Raw genomic sequence first — 24,438 nt, forward strand, 5'->3', positions numbered from 1 at the left:
CAGTGGATGATGAGAATGTCACTTTTGACAAAGAACACTGATCATTACTAAAATGCTCTAATTGAGCTGTTAGAATGTCAGAAACAAGCTTTCTGAGCTGAGAACTGCATTTTGTGACATAGTGCATCAGTGGATGATGAGAATGTCAGTTTTGACAAAGAACACTGTTCATTACTAAAATGCTCTAATTGAGCTGTTAGAATGTCAGAAACAAGCTTTCTGAGCTGAGAACTGCATTTTGTGACAAAAAGCATCAGTGGATGATGAGAATGTCAGTTTTGACAAAGAACACTGTTCATTACTAAAATGCTCTAATTGAGCTGTTAGAATGTCAGAAACAAGCTTTCTGAGCTGAAAACTGCATTTTGTGACAAAAAGCATCAGTGGATGATGAGAATGTCAGTTTTGACAAAGAACACTGATCATTACTAAAATGCTCCAATTGAGTTGTTAGAATGTCAGAAACAAGCTTTCTGAGCTGAGAACTGCATTTTGTGACATAGTTCATCAGTGGATGATGAGAATGTCAGTTTTGACAAAGAACACTGTTCATTACTGAAATGCTCCAATTGAGCTGTTAGAATGTCAGAAACAAGCTTTCTGAGCTGAAAACTGCATTTTGTGACAAAAGGCATCCGTGGATGATGAGAATGTCAGTTTTGACAAAGAACACTGTTCATTACTAAAATGCTCTAATTGAGCTGTTAGAATGTCAGAAACAAGCTTTCTGAGCTGAAAACTGCATTTTGTGACAAAATGAATCAGTGGATGATGAGAATGTCAGTTTTGACAAAGAACACTGATCATCACTAAAATGCTCCAATTGAGCTGTTAGAATGTCAGAAACAAGCTTTCTGAGCTGAGAACTGCATTTTGTGACATAGTTCATCAGTGGATGATGAGAATGTCAGTTTTGACAAAGAACACTGTTCATTACTGAAATGCTCCAATTGAGCTGTTAGAATGTCAGAAACAAGCTTTCTGAGCTGAAAACTGCATTTTGTGACAAAAGGCATCCGTGGATGATGAGAATGTCAGTTTTGACAAAGAACACTGTTCATTACTAAAATGCTCTAATTGAGCTGTTAGAATGTCAGAAACAAGCTTTCTGAGCTGAAAACTGCATTTTGTGACAAAATGAATCAGTGGATGATGAGAATGTCAGTTTTGACAAAGAACACTTATCATCACTAAAATGCTCCAATTGAGCTGTTAGAATGTCAGAAACAAGCTTTCTGAGCTGAGAACTGCATTTTGTGACATAGTGCATCAGTGGATGATGAGAATGTCAGTTTTGACAAAGAACACTGTTCATTACTAAAATGCTCTAATTGAGCTGTTAGAATGTCAGAAACAAGCTTTCTGAGCTGAGAATGGCATTTTGTGACAAAGTGAATCAGTGGATGATGAGAATGTCACTTTTGACAAAGAACACTGATCATTACTGAAATGCTCCAATTGAGCTGTTAGAATGTCAGAAACAAGCTTTCTGAGCTGAGAAATGCATTTTGTGACATAGTTCATCAGTGGATGATGAGAATGTCAGTTTTGACAAAGAACACTGTTCATTACTAAAATGCTCTAATTGAGCTGTTAGAATGTCAGAAACAAGCTTTCTGAGCTGAAAACTGCATTTTGTGACAAAATGAATCAGTGGATGATGAGAATGTCAGTTTTGACAAAGAACACTGATCATCACTAAAATGCTCCAATTGAGCTGTTAGAATGTCAGAAACAAGCTTTCTGAGCTGAGAACTGCATTTTGTGACATAGTTCATCAGTGGATGATGAGAATGTCAGTTTTGACAAAGAACACTGTTCATTACTAAAATGCTCTAATTGAGCTGTTAGAATGTCAGAAACAAGCTTTCTGAGCTGAAAACTGCATTTTGTGACAAAATGAATCAGTGGATGATGAGAATGTCAGTTTTGACAAAGAACACTTATCATCACTAAAATGCTCCAATTGAGCTGTTAGAATGTCAGAAACAAGCTTTCTGAGCTGAGAACTGCATTTTGTGACATAGTTCATCAGTGGAAGATGAGAATGTCAGTTTTGACAAAGAACACTGTTCATTACCAAAATGCTCTAATTGAGCTGTTAGAATGTCAGAAACAAGCTTTCTGAGCTGAGAACTGCATTTTGTGACATAGTTCATCAGTGGATGATGAGAATGTCACTTTTGACAAAGAACACTGATCATTACTAAAATGCTCTAATTGAGCTGTTAGAATGTCAGAAACAAGCTTTCTGAGCTGAGAACTGCATTTTGTGACAAAGTGAATCAGTGGATGATGAGAATGTCACTTTTGACAAAGAACACTGATCATTGCTAAAATGCTCTAATTGAGCTGTTAGAATGTCAGAAACAAGCTTTCTGAGCTGAGAACTGCATTTTGTGACATAGTGCATCAGTGGATGATGAGAATGTCAGTTTTGACAAAGAACACTGTTCATTACTAAAATGCTCTAATTGAGCTGTTAGAATGTCAGAAACAAGCTTTCTGAGCTGAGAATGGCATTTTGTGACAAAGTGAATCAGTGGATGATGAGAATGTCACTTTTGACAAAGAACACTGATCATTACTGAAATGCTCCAATTGAGCTGTTAGAATGTCAGAAACAAGCTTTCTGAGCTGAGAAATGCATTTTGTGACATAGTTCATCAGTGGATGATGAGAATGTCAGTTTTGACAAAGAACACTGTTCATTACTAAAATGCTCTAATTGAGCTGTTAGAATGTCAGAAACAAGCTTTCTGAGCTGAAAACTGCATTTTGTGACAAAATGAATCAGTGGATGATGAGAATGTCAGTTTTGACAAAGAACACTGATCATCACTAAAATGCTCCAATTGAGCTGTTAGAATGTCAGAAACAAGCTTTCTGAGCTGAGAACTGCATTTTGTGACATAGTTCATCAGTGGATGATGAGAATGTCAGTTTTGACAAAGAACACTGTTCATTACTAAAATGCTCTAATTGAGCTGTTAGAATGTCAGAAACAAGCTTTCTGAGCTGAGAACTGCATTTTGTGACATAGTTCATCAGTGGATGATGAGAATGTCAGTTTTGACAAAGAACACTGTTCATTACTAAAATGCTCTAATTGAGCTGTTAGAATGTCAGAAACAAGCTTTCTGAGCTGAAAACTGCATTTTGTGACAAAATGAATCAGTGGATGATGAGAATGTCAGTTTTGACAAAGAACACTTATCATCACTAAAATGCTCCAATTGAGCTGTTAAAATGTCAGAAACAAGCTTTCTGAGCTGAGAACTGCATTTTGTGACATAGTTCATCAGTGGATGATGAGAATGTCAGTTTTGACAAAGAACACTGTTCATTACTAAAATGCTCTAATTGAGCTGTTAGAATGTCAGAAACAAGCTTTCTGAGCTGAGAACTGCATTTTGTGACATAGTTCATCAGTGGATGATGAGAATGTCACTTTTGACAAAGAACACTGATCATTGCTAAAATGCTCTAATTGAGCTGTTAGAATGTCAGAAACAAGCTTTCTGAGCTGAGAATGGCATTTTGTGACAAAGTGAATCAGTGGATGATGAGAATGTCACTTTTGACAAAGAACACTGATCATTGCTAAAATGCTCTAATTGAGCTGTTAGAATGTCAGAAACAAGCTTTCTGAGCTGAGAACTGCATTTTGTGACATAGTGCATCAGTGGATGATGAGAATGTCAGTTTTGACAAAGAACACTGTTCATTACTAAAATGCTCTAATTGAGCTGTTAGAATGTCAGAAACAAGCTTTCTGAGCTGAGAACTGCATTTTGTGACAAAGTTCATCAGTGGATGATGAGAATGTCAGTTTTGACAAAGAACACTGATCATTACTAAAATGCTCCAATTGAGCTGTTAGAATGTCAGAAACAAGCTTTCTGAGCTGAGAACTGCATTTTGTGACATAGTTCATCAGTGGATGATGAGAATGTCAGTTTTGACAAAGAACACTGTTCATTACTAAAATGCTCTAATTGAGCTGTTAGAATGTCAGAAACAAGCTTTCTGAGCTGAGAACTGCATTTTGTGACAAAAAGCATCAGTGGATGATGAGAATGTCAGTTTTGACAAAGAACACTGATCATTACTAAAATGCTCTAATTGAGCTGTTAGAATGTCAGAAACAAGCTTTCTGAGCTGAAAACTGCATTTTGTGACAAAGTGAATCAGTGGATGATGAGAATGTCAGTTTTGACAAAGAACACTGTTCATTACTGAAATGCTCCAATTGAGCTGTTAGAATGTCAGAAACAAGCTTTCTGAGTTGAAAACTGCATTTTGTGACAAAAAGCATCAGTGGATGATGAGAATGTCACTTTTGACAAAGAACACTGATCATTACTAAAATGCTCTAATTGAGCTGTTAGAATGTCAGAAACAAGCTTTCTGAGCTGAAAACTGCATTTTGTGACAAAGTGAATCAGTGGATGATGAGAATGTCACTTTTGACAAAGAACACTAATCATTGCTAAAATGCTCTAATTGAGCTGTTAGAATGTCAGAAACAAGCTTTCTGAGCTGAGAACTGCATTTTGTGACATAGTGCATCAGTGGATGATGAGAATGTCAGTTTTGACAAAGAACACTGTTCATTACTAAAATGCTCTAATTGAGCTGTTAGAATGTCAGAAACAAGCTTTCTGAGCTGAGAACTGCATTTTGTGACAAAAAGCATCAGTGGATGATGAGAATGTCAGTTTTGACAAAGAACACTGTTCATTACTAAAATGCTCTAATTGAGCTGTTAGAATGTCAGAAACAAGCTTTCTGAGCTGAAAACTGCATTTTGTGACAAAAAGCATCAGTGGATGATGAGAATGTCAGTTTTGACAAAGAACTCTGATCATTACTAAAATGCTCCAATTGAGTTGTTAGAATGTCAGAAACAAGCTTTCTGAGCTGAGAACTGCATTTTGTGACATAGTTCATCAGTGGATGATGAGAATGTCAGTTTTGACAAAGAACACTGTTCATTACTGAAATGCTCCAATTGAGCTGTTAGAATGTCAGAAACAAGCTTTCTGAGCTGAAAACTGCATTTTGTGACAAAAGGCATCCGTGGATGATGAGAATGTCAGTTTTGACAAAGAACACTGTTCATTACTAAAATGCTCTAATTGAGCTGTTAGAATGTCAGAAACAAGCTTTCTGAGCTGAAAACTGCATTTTGTGACAAAATGAATCAGTGGATGATGAGAATGTCAGTTTTGACAAAGAACACTGATCATCACTAAAATGCTCCAATTGAGCTGTTAGAATGTCAGAAACAAGCTTTCTGAGCTGAGAACTGCATTTTGTGACATAGTTCATCAGTGGATGATGAGAATGTCAGTTTTGACAAAGAACACTGTTCATTACTAAAATGCTCTAATTGAGCTGTTAGAATGTCAGAAACAAGCTTTCTGAGCTGAGAACTGCATTTTGTGACATAGTTCATCAGTGGATGATGAGAATGTCAGTTTTGACAAAGAACACTGTTCATTACTAAAATGCTCTAATTGAGCTGTTAGAATGTCAGAAACAAGCTTTCTGAGCTGAGAACTGCATTTTGTGACAAAGTGAATCAGTGGATGATGAGAATGTCACTTTTGACAAAGAACACTGTTCATTACTAAAATGCTCTAATTGAGCTGTTAGAATGTCAGAAACAAGCTTTCTGAGCTGAGAACTGCATTTTGTGACAAAGTTCATCAGTGGATGATGAGAATGTCAGTTTTGACAAAGAACACTGATCATTACTAAAATGCTCCAATTGAGCTGTTAGAATGTCAGAAACAAGCTTTCTGAGCTGAGAACTGCATTTTGTGACATAGTTCATCAGTGGATGATGAGAATGTCAGTTTTGACAAAGAACACTGTTCATTACTAAAATGCTCTAATTGAGCTGTTAGAATGTCAGAAACAAGCTTTCTGAGCTGAGAACTGCATTTTGTGACAAAAAGCATCAGTGGATGATGAGAATGTCAGTTTTGACAAAGAACACTGATCATTACTAAAATGCTCTAATTGAGCTGTTAGAATGTCAGAAACAAGCTTTCTGAGCTGAAAACTGCATTTTGTGACAAAGTGAATCAGTGGATGATGAGAATGTCAGTTTTGACAAAGAACACTGTTCATTACTGAAATGCTCCAATTGAGCTGTTAGAATGTCAGAAACAAGCTTTCTGAGTTGAAAACTGCATTTTGTGACAAAAAGCATCAGTGGATGATGAGAATGTCACTTTTGACAAAGAACACTGATCATTACTAAAATGCTCTAATTGAGCTGTTAGAATGTCAGAAACAAGCTTTCTGAGCTGAAAACTGCATTTTGTGACAAAGTGAATCAGTGGATGATGAGAATGTCACTTTTGACAAAGAACACTAATCATTGCTAAAATGCTCTAATTGAGCTGTTAGAATGTCAGAAACAAGCTTTCTGAGCTGAGAACTGCATTTTGTGACATAGTGCATCAGTGGATGATGAGAATGTCAGTTTTGACAAAGAACACTGTTCATTACTAAAATGCTCTAATTGAGCTGTTAGAATGTCAGAAACAAGCTTTCTGAGCTGAGAACTGCATTTTGTGACAAAAAGCATCAGTGGATGATGAGAATGTCAGTTTTGACAAAGAACACTGTTCATTACTAAAATGCTCTAATTGAGCTGTTAGAATGTCAGAAACAAGCTTTCTGAGCTGAAAACTGCATTTTGTGACAAAAAGCATCAGTGGATGATGAGAATGTCAGTTTTGACAAAGAACTCTGATCATTACTAAAATGCTCCAATTGAGTTGTTAGAATGTCAGAAACAAGCTTTCTGAGCTGAGAACTGCATTTTGTGACATAGTTCATCAGTGGATGATGAGAATGTCAGTTTTGACAAAGAACACTGTTCATTACTGAAATGCTCCAATTGAGCTGTTAGAATGTCAGAAACAAGCTTTCTGAGCTGAAAACTGCATTTTGTGACAAAAGGCATCCGTGGATGATGAGAATGTCAGTTTTGACAAAGAACACTGTTCATTACTAAAATGCTCTAATTGAGCTGTTAGAATGTCAGAAACAAGCTTTCTGAGCTGAAAACTGCATTTTGTGACAAAATGAATCAGTGGATGATGAGAATGTCAGTTTTGACAAAGAACACTGATCATCACTAAAATGCTCCAATTGAGCTGTTAGAATGTCAGAAACAAGCTTTCTGAGCTGAGAACTGCATTTTGTGACATAGTTCATCAGTGGATGATGAGAATGTCAGTTTTGACAAAGAACACTGTTCATTACTAAAATGCTCTAATTGAGCTGTTAGAATGTCAGAAACAAGCTTTCTGAGCTGAGAACTGCATTTTGTGACATAGTTCATCAGTGGATGATGAGAATGTCAGTTTTGACAAAGAACACTGTTCATTACTAAAATGCTCTAATTGAGCTGTTAGAATGTCAGAAACAAGCTTTCTGAGCTGAGAACTGCATTTTGTGACAAAGTGAATCAGTGGATGATGAGAATGTCACTTTTGACAAAGAACACTGATCATTACTAAAATGCTCTAATTGAGCTGTTAGAATGTCAGAAATAAGCTTTCTGAGCATAAAACTGCATTTTGTGACAAAGTGCATCAGTGGATGATGAGAATGTCAGTTTTGACAAAGAACACTGTTCATTACTAAAATGCTCTAATTGAGCTGTTAAAATATCAGAAACAAGCTTTCTGAGCTGAAAACTGCATTTTGTGACAAAAAGCATCAGTGGATGATGAGAATGTCAGTTTTGACAAAGAACACTGATCATTACTAAAATGCTCCAATTGAGCTGTTAGAATGTCAGAAACAAGCATTCTGAGCTGAGAACTGCATTTTGTGACATAGTTCATCAGTGGATGATGAGAATGTCAGTTTTGACAAAGAACACTGTTCATTACTAAAATGCTCTAATTGAGCTGTTAGAATGTCAGAAACAAGCTTTCTGAGCTGAAAACTGCATTTTGTGACAAAGTGAATCAGTGGATGATGAGAATGTCAGTTTTGACAAAGAACACTGTTCATTACTAAAATACTCTAATTGAGCTGTTAGAATGTCAGAAACAAGCTTTCTGAGCTGAGAACTGCATTTTGTGACATAGTTCATCAGTGGATGATGAGAATGTCAGTTTTGACAAAGAACACTGATCATTACTAAAATGCTCTAATTGAGTTGTTAGAATGTCAGAAACAAGCTTTCTGAGCTGAGAACTTCATTTTGTGACATAGTTCATCAGTGGATGATGAGAATGTCAGTTTTGACAAAGAACACTGTTCATTACTAAAATGCTCTAATTGAGCTGTTAGAATGTCAGAAACAAGCTTTCTGAGCTGAGAACTGCATTTTGTGACATAGTTCATCAGTGGATGATGAGAATGTCAGTTTTGACAAACAACACTGTTCATTACTAAAATGCTCTAATTGAGCTGTTAGAATGTCAGAAACAAGCTTTCTGAGCTGAAAACTGCATTTTGTGACAAAGTGAATCAGTGGATGATGAGAATGTCAGTTTTGACAAAGAACACTGTTCATTACTAAAATGCTCTAATTGAGTTGTTAGAATGTCAGAAACAAGCTTTCTGAGCTGAGAACTGCATTTTGTGACAAAAAGCATCAGTGGATGATGAGAATGTCAGTTTTGACAAAGAACACTGTTCATTACTAAAATGCTCTAATTGAGCTGTTAGAATGTCAGAAACAAGCTTTCTGAGCTGAAAACTGCATTTTGTGACAAAAAGCATCAGTGGATGATGAGAATGTCAGTTTTGACAAAGAACACTGATCATTACTAAAATGCTCCAATTGAGTTGTTAGAATGTCAGAAACAAGCTTTCTGAGCTGAGAACTGCATTTTGTGACATAGTTCATCAGTGGATGATGAGAATGTCAGTTTCTGACAAAGAACACTGTTCATTACTGAAATGCTCCAATTGAGCTGTTAGAATGTCAGAAACAAGCTTTCTGAGCTGAAAACTGCATTTTGTGACAAAAGGCATCCGTGGATGATGAGAATGTCAGTTTTGACAAAGAACACTGTTCATTACTAAAATGCTCTAATTGAGCTGTTAGAATGTCAGAAACAAGCTTTCTGAGCTGAAAACTGCATTTTGTGACAAAATGAATCAGTGGATGATGAGAATGTCAGTTTTGACAAAGAACACTTATCATCACTAAAATGCTCCAATTGAGCTGTTAGAATGTCAGAAACAAGCTTTCTGAGCTGAGAACTGCATTTTGTGACATAGTTCATCAGTGGATGATGAGAATGTCACTTTTGACAAAGAACACTGATCATTACTAAAATGCTCTAATTGAGCTGTTAGAATGTCAGAAACAAGCTTTCTGAGCTGAGAACTGCATTTTGTGACAAAGTGAATCAGTGGATGATGAGAATGTCACTTTTGACAAAGAACACTGATCATTGCTAAAATGCTCTAATTGAGCTGTTAGAATGTCAGAAACAAGCTTTCTGAGCTGAGAACTGCATTTTGTGACATAGTGCATCAGTGGATGATGAGAATGTCAGTTTTGACAAAGAACACTGTCCATTACTAAAATGCTCCAATTGAGCTGTTAGAATGTCAGAAACAAGCTTTCTGAGCTGAGAATGGCATTTTGTGACAAAGTGAATCAGTGGATGATGAGAATGTCACTTTTGACAAAGAACACTGATCATTACTGAAATGCTCCAATTGAGCTGTTAGAATGTCAGAAACAAGCTTTCTGAGCTGAGAAATGCATTTTGTGACATAGTTCATCAGTGGATGATGAGAATGTCAGTTTTGACAAAGAACACTGTTCATTACTAAAATGCTCTAATTGAGCTGTTAGAATGTCAGAAACAAGCTTTCTGAGCTGAAAACTGCATTTTGTGACAAAATGAATCAGTGGATGATGAGAATGTCAGTTTTGACAAAGAACACTGATCATCACTAAAATGCTCCAATTGAGCTGTTAGAATGTCAGAAACAAGCTTTCTGAGCTGAGAACTGCATTTTGTGACATAGTTCATCAGTGGATGATGAGAATGTCAGTTTTGACAAAGAGCACTGTTCATTACTAAAATGCTCTAATTGAGCTGTTAGAATGTCAGAAACAAGCTTTCTGAGCTGAGAACTGCATTTTGTGACATAGTTCATCAGTGGATGATGAGAATGTCAGTTTTGACAAAGAACACTGTTCATTACTAAAATGCTTTAATTGAGCTGTTAGAATGTCAGAAACAAGCTTTCTGAGCTGAGAATGGCATTTTGTGACAAAGTGAATCAGTGGATGATGAGAATGTCACTTTTGACAAAGAACACTGATCATTGCTAAAATGCTCTAATTGAGCTGTTAGAATGTCAGAAACAAGCTTTCTGAGCTGAGAACTGCATTTTGTGACATAGTGCATCAGTGGATGATGAGAATGTCAGTTTTGACAAAGAACACTGTTCATTACTAAAATGCTCTAATTGAGCTGTTAGAATGTCAGAAACAAGCTTTCTGAGCTGAGAACTGCATTTTGTGACAAAAAGCATCAGTGGATGATGAGAATGTCAGTTTTGACAAAGAACACTGTTCATTACTAAAATGCTCTAATTGAGCTGTTAGAATGTCAGAAACAAGCTTTCTGAGCTGAGAACTGCATTTTGTGACAAAGTGAATCAGTGGATGATGAGAATGTCACTTTTGACAAAGAACACTGATCATTACTAAAATGCTCTAATTGAGCTGTTAGAATGTCAGAAACAAGCTTTCTGAGCATAAAACTGCATTTTGTGACAAAGTGCATCAGTGGATGATGAGAATGTCAGTTTTGACAAAGAACACTGTTCATTACTAAAATGCTCCAATTGAGCTGTTAGAATGTCAGAAACAAGCATTCTGAGCTGAGAACTGCATTTTGTGACATAGTTCATCAGTGGATGATGAGAATGTCAGTTTTGACAAAGAACACTGTTCATTACTAAAATGCTCTAATTGAGCTGTTAGAATGTCAGAAACAAGCTTTCTGAGCTGAAAACTGCATTTTGTGACAAAGTGAATCAGTGGATGATGAGAATGTCAGTTTTGACAAAGAACACTGTTCATTACTAAAATGCTCTAATTGAGCTGTTAGAATGTCAGAAACAAGCTTTCTGAGCTGAGAACTGCATTTTGTGACATAGTTCATCAGTGGATGATGAGAATGTCACTTTTGACAAAGAACACTGATCATTGCTAAAATGCTCTAATTGAGCTGTTAGAATGTCAGAAACAAGCTTTCTGAGCTGAGAACTGCATTTTGTGACAAAGTGAATCAGTGGATGATGAGAATGTCACTTTTGACAAAGAACACTGTTCATTACTAAAATGCTCTAATTGAGCTGTTAGAATGTCAGAAACAAGCTTTCTGAGCTGAGAACTGCATTTTGTGACAAAAAGCATCAGTGGATGATGAGAATGTCAGTTTTGACAAAGAACACTGTTCATTACTAAAATGCTCTAATTGAGCTGTTAGAATGTCAGAAACAAGCTTTCTGAGCTGAAAACTGCATTTTGTGACAAAATGAATCAGTGGATGATGAGAATGTCAGTTTTGACAAAGAACACTTATCATTACTAAAATGCTCCAATTGAGCTGTTAGAATGTCAGAAACAAGCTTTCTGAGCTGAGAACTGCATTTTGTGACATAGTGCATCAGTGGATGATGAGAATGTCAGTTTTGACAAAGAACACTGTTCATTAGTAAAATGCTCTAATTGAGCTGTTAGAATGTCAGAAACAAGCTTTCTGAGCTGAGAACTGCATTTTGTGACAAAGTTCATCAGTGGATGATGAGAATGTCAGTTTTGACAAAGAACACTGATCATTACTAAAATGCTCCAATTGAGCTGTTAGAATGTCAGAAACAAGCTTTCTGAGCTGAGAACTGCATTTTGTGACATAGTTCATCAGTGGATGATGAGAATGTCAGTTTTGACATAGAACACTGTTCATTACTAAAATGCTCTAATTGAGCTGTTAGAATGTCAGAAACAAGCTTTCTGAGCTGAGAACTGCATTTTGTGACAAAAAGCATCAGTGGATGATGAGAATGTCAGTTTTGACAAAGAACACTGATCATTACTAAAATGCTCTAATTGAGCTGTTAGAATGTCAGAAACAAGCTTTCTGAGCTGAAAACTGCATTTTGTGACAAAGTGAATCAGTGGATGATGAGAATGTCAGTTTTGACAAAGAACACTGTTCATTACTGAAATGCTCCAATTGAGCTGTTAGAATGTCAGAAACAAGCTTTCTGAGTTGAAAACTGCATTTTGTGACAAAAAGCATCAGTGGATGATGAGAATGTCAGTTTTGACAAAGAACACTGATCATTACTAAAATGCTCTAATTGAGCTGTTAGAATGTCAGAAACAAGCTTTCTGAGCTGAAAACTGCATTTTGTGACAAAGTGAATCAGTGGATGATGAGAATGTCAGTTTTGACAAAGAACACTGTTCATTACTGAAATGTTCCAATTGAGCTGTTAGAATGTCAGAAACAAGCTTTCTGAGCTGAGAACTGCATTTTGTGACATAGTTCATCAGTGGATGATGAGAATGTCACTTTTGACAAAGAACACTGATCATTGCTAAAATGCTCTAATTGAGCTGTTAGAATGTCAGAAACAAGCTTTCTGAGCTGAGAACTGCATTTTGTGACAAAGTGAATCAGTGGATGATGAGAATGTCACTTTTGACAAAGAACACTGTTCATTACTAAAATGCTCTAATTGAGCTGTTAGAATGTCAGAAACAAGCTTTCTGAGCTGAGAACTGCATTTTGTGACAAAAAGCATCAGTGGATGATGAGAATGTCAGTTTTGACAAAGAACACTGTTCATTACTAAAATGCTCTAATTGAGCTGTTAGAATGTCAGAAACAAGCTTTCTGAGCTGAAAACTGCATTTTGTGACAAAATGAATCAGTGGATGATGAGAATGTCAGTTTTGACAAAGAACACTTATCATCACTAAAATGCTCCAATTGAGCTGTTAGAATGTCAGAAACAAGCTTTCTGAGCTGAGAACTGCATTTTGTGACATAGTTCATCAGTGGATGATGAGAATGTCAGTTTTGACAAAGAACACTGTTCATTACTAAAATGCTCTAATTGAGCTGTTAGAATGTCAGAAACAAGCTTTCTGAGCTGAGAACTGCATTTTGTGACATAGTTCATCAGTGGATGATGAGAATGTCAGTTTTGACAAAGAACACTGTTCATTACTAAAATGCTCTAATTGAGCTGTTAGAATGTCAGAAACAAGCTTTCTGAGCTGAAAACTGCATTTTGTGACAAAGTGAATCAGTGGATGATGAGAATGTCAGTTTTGACAAAGAACACTGTTCATTACTAAAATGCTCTAATTGAGTTGTTAGAATGTCAGAAACAAGCTTTCTGAGCTGAGAACTGCATTTTGTGACAAAAAGCATCAGTGGATGATGAGAATGTCAGTTTTGACAAAGAACACTGTTCATTACTAAAATGCTCCAATTGAGCTGTTAGAATGTCAGAAACAAGCTTTCTGAGCTGAAAACTGCATTTTGTGACAAAAAGCATCAGTGGATGATGAGAATGTCAGTTTTGACAAAGAACACTGATCATTACTAAAATGCTCCAATTGAGTTGTTAGAATGTCAGAAACAAGCTTTCTGAGCTGAGAACTGCATTTTGTGACATAGTTCATCAGTGGATGATGAGAATGTCAGTTTCTGACAAAGAACACTGTTCATTACTGAAATGCTCCAATTGAGCTGTTAGAATGTCAGAAACAAGCTTTCTGAGCTGAAAACTGCATTTTGTGACAAAAGGCATCCGTGGATGATGAGAATGTCAGTTTTGACAAAGAACACTGTTCATTACTAAAATGCTCTAATTGAGCTGTTAGAATGTCAGAAACAAGCTTTCTGAGCTGAAAACTGCATTTTGTGACAAAATGAATCAGTGGATGATGAGAATGTCAGTTTTGACAAAGAACACTTATCATCACTAAAATGCTCCAATTGAGCTGTTAGAATGTCAGAAACAAGCTTTCTGAGCTGAGAACTGCATTTTGTGACATAGTTCATCAGTGGATGATGAGAATGTCACTTTTGACAAAGAACACTGATCATTACTAAAATGCTCTAATTGAGCTGTTAGAATGTCAGAAACAAGCTTTCTGAGCTGAGAACTGCATTTTGTGACAAAGTGAATCAGTGGATGATGAGAATGTCACTTTTGACAAAGAACACTGATCATTGCTAAAATGCTCTAATTGAGCTGTTAGAATGTCAGAAACAAGCTTTCTGAGCTGAGAACTGCATTTTGTGACATAGTGCATCAGTGGATGATGAGAATGTCAGTTTTGACAAAGAACACTGTTCATTACTAAAATGCTCCAATTGAGCTGTTAGAATGTCAGAAACAAGCTTTCTGAGCTGAGAATGGCATTTTGTGACAAAGTGAATCAGTGGATGATGAGAATGTCACTTTTGACAAAGAACACTGATCATTACTGAAATGCTCCAATTGAGCTGTTAGAATGTCAGAAACAAGCTTTCTGAGCTGAGAAATGCATTTTGTGACATAGTTCATCAGTGGATGATGAGAATGTCAGTTTTGACAAAGAACACTGTTCATTACTAAAATGCTCTAATTGAGCTGTTAGAATGTCAGAAACAAGCTTTCTGAGCTGAAAACTGCATTTTGTGACAAAATGAATCAGTGGATGATGAGAATGTCAGTTTTGACAAAGAACACTGATCATCACTAAAATGCTCCAATTGAGCTGTTAGAATGTCAGAAACAAGCTTTCTGAGCTGAGAACTGCATTTTGTGACATAGTTCATCAGTGGATGATGAGAATGTCAGTTTTGACAAAGAGCACTGTTCATTACTAAAATGCTCTAATTGAGCTGTTAGAATGTCAGAAACAAGCTTTCTGAGCTGAGAACTGCATTTTGTGACATAGTTCATCAGTGGATGATGAGAATGTCAGTTTTGACAAAGAACACTGTTCATTACTAAAATGCTTTAATTGAGCTGTTAGAATGTCAGAAACAAGCTTTCTGAGCTGAGAATGGCATTTTGTGACAAAGTGAATCAGTGGATGATGAGAATGTCACTTTTGACAAAGAACACTGATCATTGCTAAAATGCTCTAATTGAGCTGTTAGAATGTCAGAAACAAGCTTTCTGAGCTGAGAACTGCATTTTGTGACATAGTGCATCAGTGGATGATGAGAATGTCAGTTTTGACAAAGAACACTGTTCATTACTAAAATGCTCTAATTGAGCTGTTAGAATGTCAGAAACAAGCTTTCTGAGCTGAGAACTGCATTTTGTGACAAAAAGCATCAGTGGATGATGAGAATGTCAGTTTTGACAAAGAACACTGTTCATTACTAAAATGCTCTAATTGAGCTGTTAGAATGTCAGAAACAAGCTTTCTGAGCTGAGAACTGCATTTTGTGACAAAGTGAATCAGTGGATGATGAGAATGTCACTTTTGACAAAGAACACTGATCATTACTAAAATGCTCTAATTGAGCTGTTAGAATGTCAGAAACAAGCTTTCTGAGCATAAAACTGCATTTTGTGACAAAGTGCATCAGTGGATGATGAGAATGTCAGTTTTGACAAAGAACACTGTTCATTACTAAAATGCTCCAATTGAGCTGTTAGAATGTCAGAAACAAGCATTCTGAGCTGAGAACTGCATTTTGTGACATAGTTCATCAGTGGATGATGAGAATGTCAGTTTTGACAAAGAACACTGTTCATTACTAAAATGCTCTAATTGAGCTGTTAGAATGTCAGAAACAAGCTTTCTGAGCTGAAAACTGCATTTTGTGACAAAGTGAATCAGTGGATGATGAGAATGTCAGTTTTGACAAAGAACACTGTTCATTACTAAAATGCTCTAATTGAGCTGTTAGAATGTCAGAAACAAGCTTTCTGAGCTGAGAACTGCATTTTGTGACATAGTTCATCAGTGGATGATGAGAATGTCACTTTTGACAAAGAACACTGATCATTGCTAAAATGCTCTAATTGAGCTGTTAGAATGTCAGAAACAAGCTTTCTGAGCTGAGAACTGCATTTTGTGACAAAGTGAATCAGTGGATGATGAGAATGTCACTTTTGACAAAGAACACTGTTCATTACTAAAATGCTCTAATTGAGCTGTTAGAATGTCAGAAACAAGCTTTCTGAGCTGAGAACTGCATTTTGTGACAAAAAGCATCAGTGGATGATGAGAATGTCAGTTTTGACAAAGAACACTGTTCATTACTAAAATGCTCTAATTGAGCTGTTAGAATGTCAGAAACAAGCTTTCTGAGCTGAAAACTGCATTTTGTGACAAAATGAATCAGTGGATGATGAGAATGTCAGTTTTGACAAAGAACACTTATCATTACTAAAATGCTCCAATTGAGCTGTTAGAATGTCAGAAACAAGCTTTCTGAGCTGAGAACTGCATTTTGTGACATAGTGCATCAGTGGATGATGAGAATGTCAGTTTTGACAAAGAACACTGTTCATTAGTAAAATGCTCTAATTGAGCTGTTAGAATGTCAGAAACAAGCTTTCTGAGCTGAGAACTGCATTTTGTGACAAAGTTCATCAGTGGATGATGAGAATGTCAGTTTTGACAAAGAACACTGATCATTACTAAAATGCTCCAATTGAGCTGTTAGAATGTCAGAAACAAGCTTTCTGAGCTGAGAACTGCATTTTGTGACATAGTTCATCAGTGGATGATGAGAATGTCAGTTTTGACAAAGAACACTGTTCATTACTAAAATGCTCTAATTGAGCTGTTAGAATGTCAGAAACAAGCTTTCTGAGCTGAGAACTGCATTTTGTGACAAAAAGCATCAGTGGATGATGAGAATGTCAGTTTTGACAAAGAACACTGATCATTACTAAAATGCTCTAATTGAGCTGTTAGAATGTCAGAAACAAGCTTTCTGAGCTGAAAACTGCATTTTGTGACAAAGTGAATCAGTGGATGATGAGAATGTCAGTTTTGACAAAGAACACTGTTCATTACTGAAATGCTCCAATTGAGCTGTTAGAATGTCAGAAACAAGCTTTCTGAGTTGAAAACTGCATTTTGTGACAAAAAGCATCAGTGGATGATGAGAATGTCAGTTTTGACAAAGAACACTGATCATTACTAAAATGCTCTAATTGAGCTGTTAGAATGTCAGAAACAAGCTTTCTGAGCTGAAAACTGCATTTTGTGACAAAGTGAATCAGTGGATGATGAGAATGTCAGTTTTGACAAAGAACACTGTTCATTACTGAAATGTTCCAATTGAGCTGTTAGAATGTCAGAAACAAGCTTTCTGAGCTGAGAACTGCATTTTGTGACATAGTTCATCAGTGGATGATGAGAATGTCACTTTTGACAAAGAACACTGATCATTGCTAAAATGCTCTAATTGAGCTGTTAGAATGTCAGAAACAAGCTTTCTGAGCTGAGAACTGCATTTTGTGACAAAGTGAATCAGTGGATGATGAGAATGTCACTTTTGACAAAGAACACTGATCATTGCTAAAATGCTCTAATTGAGCTGTTAGAATGTCAGAAACAAGCTTTCTGAGCTGAGAACTGCATTTTGTGACAAAGTGAATCAGTGGATGATGAGAATGTCACTTTTGACAAAGAACACTGTTCATTACTAAAATGCTCTAATTGAGCTGTTAGAATGTCAGAAACAAGCTTTCTGAGCTGAGAACTGCATTTTGTGACAAAAAGCATCAGTGGATGATGAGAATGTCAGTTTTGACAAAGAACACTGTTCATTACTAAAATGCTCTAATTGAGCTGTTAGAATGTCAGAAACAAGCTTTCTGAGCTGAAAACTGCATTTTGTGACAAAATGAATCAGTGGATGATGAGAATGTCAGTTTTGACAAAGAACACTTATCATCACTAAAATGCTCCAATTGAGCTGTTAGAATGTCAGAAACAAGCTTTCTGAGCTGAGAACTGCATTTTGTGACATAGTTCATCAGTGGATGATGAGAATGTCAGTTTTGACAAAGAACACTGTTCATTACTAAAATGCTCTAATTGAGCTGTTAGAATGTCAGAAACAAGCTTTCTGAGCTGAGAACTGCATTTTGTGACATAGTTCATCAGTGGATGATGAGAATGTCACTTTTGACAAAGAACACTGATCATTACTAAAATGCTCTAATTGAGCTGTTAGAATGTCAGAAACAAGCTTTCTGAGCTGAGAACTGCATTTTGTGACAAAGTGAATCAGTGGATGATGAGAATGTCACTTTTGACAAAGAACACCGATCATTGCTAAAATGCTCTAATTGAGCTGTTAGAATGTCAGAAACAAGCTTTCTGAGCTGAGAACTGCATTTTGTGACATAGTGCATCAGTGGATGATGAGAATGTCAGTTTTGACAAAGAACACTGTTCATTACTAAAATGCTCTAATTGAGCTGTTAGAATGTCAGAAACAAGCTTTCTGAGCTGAGAATGGCATTTTGTGACAAAGTGAATCAGTGGATGATGAGAATGTCACTTTTGACAAAGAACACTGATCATAACTGAAATGCTCCAATTGAGCTGTTAGAATGTCAGAAACAAGCTTTCTGAGCTGAGAAATGCATTTTGTGACATAGTTCATCAGTGGATGATGAGAATGTCAGTTTTGACAAAGAACACTGTTCATTACTAAAATGCTCTAATTGAGCTGTTAGAATGTCAGAAACAAGCTTTCTGAGCTGAAAACTGCATTTTGTGACAAAATGAATCAGTGGATGATGAGAATGTCAGTTTTGACAAAGAACACTGATCATCACTAAAATGCTCCAATTGAGCTGTTAGAATGTCAGAAACAAGCTTTCTGAGCTGAGAACTGCATTTTGTGACATAGTTCATCAGTGGATGATGAGAATGTCAGTTTTGACAAAGAACACTGTTCATTACTAAAATGCTCTAATTGAGCTGTTAGAATGTCAGAAACAAGCTTTCTGAGCTGAGAACTGCATTTTGTGACAAAAAGCATCAGTGGATGATGAGAATGTCAGTTTTGACAAAGAACACTGTTCATTACTAAAATGCTCTAATTGAGCTGTTAGAATGTCAGAAACAAGCTTTCTGAGCTGAAAACTGCATTTTGTGACAAAATGAATCAGTGGATGATGAGAATGTCAGTTTTGACAAAGAACACTTATCATCACTAAAATGCTCCAATTGAGCTGTTAGAATGTCAGAAACAAGCTTTCTGAGCTGAGAACTGCATTTTGTGACATAGTTCATCAGTGGATGATGAGAATGTCAGTTTTGACAAAGAACACTGTTCATTACTAAAATGCTCTAATTGAGCTGTTAGAATGTCAGAAACAAGCTTTCTGAGCTGAGAACTGCATTTTGTGACATAGTTCATCAGTGGATGATGAGAATGTCAGTTTTGACAAAGAACACTGTTCATTACTAAAATGCTCTAATTGAGCTGTTAGAATGTCAGAAACAAGCTTTCTGAGCTGAAAACTGCATTTTGTGACAAAGTGAATCAGTGGATGATGAGAATGTCAGTTTTGACAAAGAACACTGTTCATTACTAAAATGCTCTAATTGAGTTGTTAGAATGTCAGAAACAAGCTTTCTGAGCTGAGAACTGCATTTTGTGACAAAAAGCATCAGTGGATGATGAGAATGTCAGTTTTGACAAAGAACACTGTTCATTACTAAAATGCTCCAATTGAGCTGTTAGAATGTCAGAAACAAGCTTTCTGAGCTGAAAACTGCATTTTGTGACAAAAAGCATCAGTGGATGATGAGAATGTCAGTTTTGACAAAGAACACTGATCATTACTAAAATGCTCCAATTGAGTTGTTAGAATGTCAGAAACAAGCTTTCTGAGCTGAGAACTGCATTTTGTGACATAGTTCATCAGTGGATGATGAGAATGTCAGTTTCTGACAAAGAACACTGTTCATTACTGAAATGCTCCAATTGAGCTGTTAGAATGTCAGAAACAAGCTTTCTGAGCTGAAAACTGCATTTTGTGACAAAAGGCATCCGTGGATGATGAGAATGTCAGTTTTGACAAAGAACACTGTTCATTACTAAAATGCTCTAATTGAGCTGTTAGAATGTCAGAAACAAGCTTTCTGAGCTGAAAACTGCATTTTGTGACAAAATGAATCAGTGGATGATGAGAATGTCAGTTTTGACAAAGAACACTTATCATCACTAAAATGCTCCAATTGAGCTGTTAGAATGTCAGAAACAAGCTTTCTGAGCTGAGAACTGCATTTTGTGACATAGTTCATCAGTGGATGATGAGAATGTCACTTTTGACAAAGAACACTGATCATTACTAAAATGCTCTAATTGAGCTGTTAGAATGTCAGAAACAAGCTTTCTGAGCTGAGAACTGCATTTTGTGACAAAGTGAATCAGTGGATGATGAGAATGTCACTTTTGACAAAGAACACTGATCATTGCTAAAATGCTCTAATTGAGCTGTTAGAATGTCAGAAACAAGCTTTCTGAGCTGAGAACTGCATTTTGTGACATAGTGCATCAGTGGATGATGAGAATGTCAGTTTTGACAAAGAACACTGTTCATTACTAAAATGCTCCAATTGAGCTGTTAGAATGTCAGAAACAAGCTTTCTGAGCTGAGAATGGCATTTTGTGACAAAGTGAATCAGTGGATGATGAGAATGTCACTTTTGACAAAGAACACTGATCATTACTGAAATGCTCCAATTGAGCTGTTAGAATGTCAGAAACAAGCTTTCTGAGCTGAGAAATGCATTTTGTGACATAGTTCATCAGTGGATGATGAGAATGTCAGTTTTGACAAAGAACACTGTTCATTACTAAAATGCTCTAATTGAGCTGTTAGAATGTCAGAAACAAGCTTTCTGAGCTGAAAACTGCATTTTGTGACAAAATGAATCAGTGGATGATGAGAATGTCAGTTTTGACAAAGAACACTGATCATCACTAAAATGCTCCAATTGAGCTGTTAGAATGTCAGAAACAAGCTTTCTGAGCTGAGAACTGCATTTTGTGACATAGTTCATCAGTGGATGATGAGAATGTCAGTTTTGACAAAGAGCACTGTTCATTACTAAAATGCTCTAATTGAGCTGTTAGAATGTCAGAAACAAGCTTTCTGAGCTGAGAACTGCATTTTGTGACATAGTTCATCAGTGGATGATGAGAATGTCAGTTTTGACAAAGAACACTGTTCATTACTAAAATGCTTTAATTGAGCTGTTAGAATGTCAGAAACAAGCTTTCTGAGCTGAGAATGGCATTTTGTGACAAAGTGAATCAGTGGATGATGAGAATGTCACTTTTGACAAAGAACACTGATCATTGCTAAAATGCTCTAATTGAGCTGTTAGAATGTCAGAAACAAGCTTTCTGAGCTGAGAACTGCATTTTGTGACATAGTGCATCAGTGGATGATGAGAATGTCAGTTTTGACAAAGAACACTGTTCATTACTAAAATGCTCTAATTGAGCTGTTAGAATGTCAGAAACAAGCTTTCTGAGCTGAGAACTGCATTTTGTGACAAAAAGCATCAGTGGATGATGAGAATGTCAGTTTTGACAAAGAACACTGTTCATTACTAAAATGCTCTAATTGAGCTGTTAGAATGTCAGAAACAAGCTTTCTGAGCTGAGAACTGCATTTTGTGACAAAGTGAATCAGTGGATGATGAGAATGTCACTTTTGACAAAGAACACTGATCATTACTAAAATGCTCTAATTGAGCTGTTAGAATGTCAGAAACAAGCTTTCTGAGCATAAAACTGCATTTTGTGACAAAGTGCATCAGTGGATGATGAGAATGTCAGTTTTGACAAAGAACACTGTTCATTACTAAAATGCTCCAATTGAGCTGTTAGAATGTCAGAAACAAGCATTCTGAGCTGAGAACTGCATTTTGTGACATAGTTCATCAGTGGATGATGAGAATGTCAGTTTTGACAAAGAACACTGTTCATTACTAAAATGCTCTAATTGAGCTGTTAGAATGTCAGAAACAAGCTTTCTGAGCTGAAAACTGCATTTTGTGACAAAGTGAATCAGTGGATGATGAGAATGTCAGTTTTGACAAAGAACACTGTTCATTACTAAAATGCTCTAATTGAGCTGTTAGAATGTCAGAAACAAGCTTTCTGAGCTGAGAACTGCATTTTGTGACATAGTTCATCAGTGGATGATGAGAATGTCACTTTTGACAAAGAACACTGATCATTGCTAAAATGCTCTAATTGAGCTGTTAGAATGTCAGAAACAAGCTTTCTGAGCTGAGAACTGCATTTTGTGACAAAGTGAATCAGTGGATGATGAGAATGTCACTTTTGACAAAGAACACTGTTCATTACTAAAATGCTCTAATTGAGCTGTTAGAATGTCAGAAACAAGCTTTCTGAGCTGAGAACTGCATTTTGTGACAAAAAGCATCAGTGGATGATGAGAATGTCAGTTTTGACAAAGAACACTGTTCATTACTAAAATGCTCTAATTGAGCTGTTAGAATGTCAGAAACAAGCTTTCTGAGCTGAAAACTGCATTTTGTGACAAAATGAATCAGTGGATGATGAGAATGTCAGTTTTGACAAAGAACACTTATCATTACTAAAATGCTCCAATTGAGCTGTTAGAATGTCAGAAACAAGCTTTCTGAGCTGAGAACTGCATTTTGTGACATAGTGCATCAGTGGATGATGAGAATGTCAGTTTTGACAAAGAACACTGTTCATTAGTAAAATGCTCTAATTGAGCTGTTAGAATGTCAGAAACAAGCTTTCTGAGCTGAGAACTGCATTTTGTGACAAAGTTCATCAGTGGATGATGAGAATGTCAGTTTTGACAAAGAACACTGATCATTACTAAAATGCTCCAATTGAGCTGTTAGAATGTCAGAAACAAGCTTTCTGAGCTGAGAACTGCATTTTGTGACATAGTTCATCAGTGGATGATGAGAATGTCAGTTTTGACAAAGAACACTGTTCATTACTAAAATGCTCTAATTGAGCTGTTAGAATGTCAGAAACAAGCTTTCTGAGCTGAGAACTGCATTTTGTGACAAAAAGCATCAGTGGATGATGAGAATGTCAGTTTTGACAAAGAACACTGATCATTACTAAAATGCTCTAATTGAGCTGTTAGAATGTCAGAAACAAGCTTTCTGAGCTGAAAACTGCATTTTGTGACAAAGTGAATCAGTGGATGATGAGAATGTCAGTTTTGACAAAGAACACTGTTCATTACTGAAATGCTCCAATTGAGCTGTTAGAATGTCAGAAACAAGCTTTCTGAGTTGAAAACTGCATTTTGTGACAAAAAGCATCAGTGGATGATGAGAATGTCAGTTTTGACAAAGAACACTGATCATTACTAAAATGCTCTAATTGAGCTGTTAGAATGTCAGAAACAAGCTTTCTGAGCTGAAAACTGCATTTTGTGACAAAGTGAATCAGTGGATGATGAGAATGTCAGTTTTGACAAAGAACACTGTTCATTACTGAAATGTTCCAATTGAGCTGTTAGAATGTCAGAAACAAGCTTTCTGAGCTGAGAACTGCATTTTGTGACATAGTTCATCAGTGGATGATGAGAATGTCACTTTTGACAAAGAACACTGATCATTGCTAAAATGCTCTAATTGAGCTGTTAGAATGTCAGAAACAAGCTTTCTGAGCTGAGAACTGCATTTTGTGACAAAGTGAATCAGTGGATGATGAGAATGTCACTTTTGACAAAGAACACTGATCATTGCTAAAATGCTCTAATTGAGCTGTTAGAATGTCAGAAACAAGCTTTCTGAGCTGAGAACTGCATTTTGTGACAAAGTGAATCAGTGGATGATGAGAATGTCACTTTTGACAAAGAACACTGTTCATTACTAAAATGCTCTAATTGAGCTGTTAGAATGTCAGAAACAAGCTTTCTGAGCTGAGAACTGCATTTTGTGACAAAAAGCATCAGTGGATGATGAGAATGTCAGTTTTGACAAAGAACACTGTTCATTACTAAAATGCTCTAATTGAGCTGTTAGAATGTCAGAAACAAGCTTTCTGAGCTGAAAACTGCATTTTGTGACAAAATGAATCAGTGGATGATGAGAATGTCAGTTTTGACAAAGAACACTTATCATCACTAAAATGCTCCAATTGAGCTGTTAGAATGTCAGAAACAAGCTTTCTGAGCTGAGAACTGCATTTTGTGACATAGTTCATCAGTGGATGATGAGAATGTCAGTTTTGACAAAGAACACTGTTCATTACTAAAATGCTCTAATTGAGCTGTTAGAATGTCAGAAACAAGCTTTCTGAGCTGAGAACTGCATTTTGTGACATAGTTCATCAGTGGATGATGAGAATGTCACTTTTGACAAAGAACACTGATCATTACTAA

The sequence above is a fragment of the Barbatula barbatula genome (assembly GCF_947034865.1).
Source record: "Barbatula barbatula genome assembly, chromosome: 20".
Classification (NCBI taxonomy): Eukaryota; Metazoa; Chordata; class Actinopteri; order Cypriniformes; family Nemacheilidae; genus Barbatula; species Barbatula barbatula.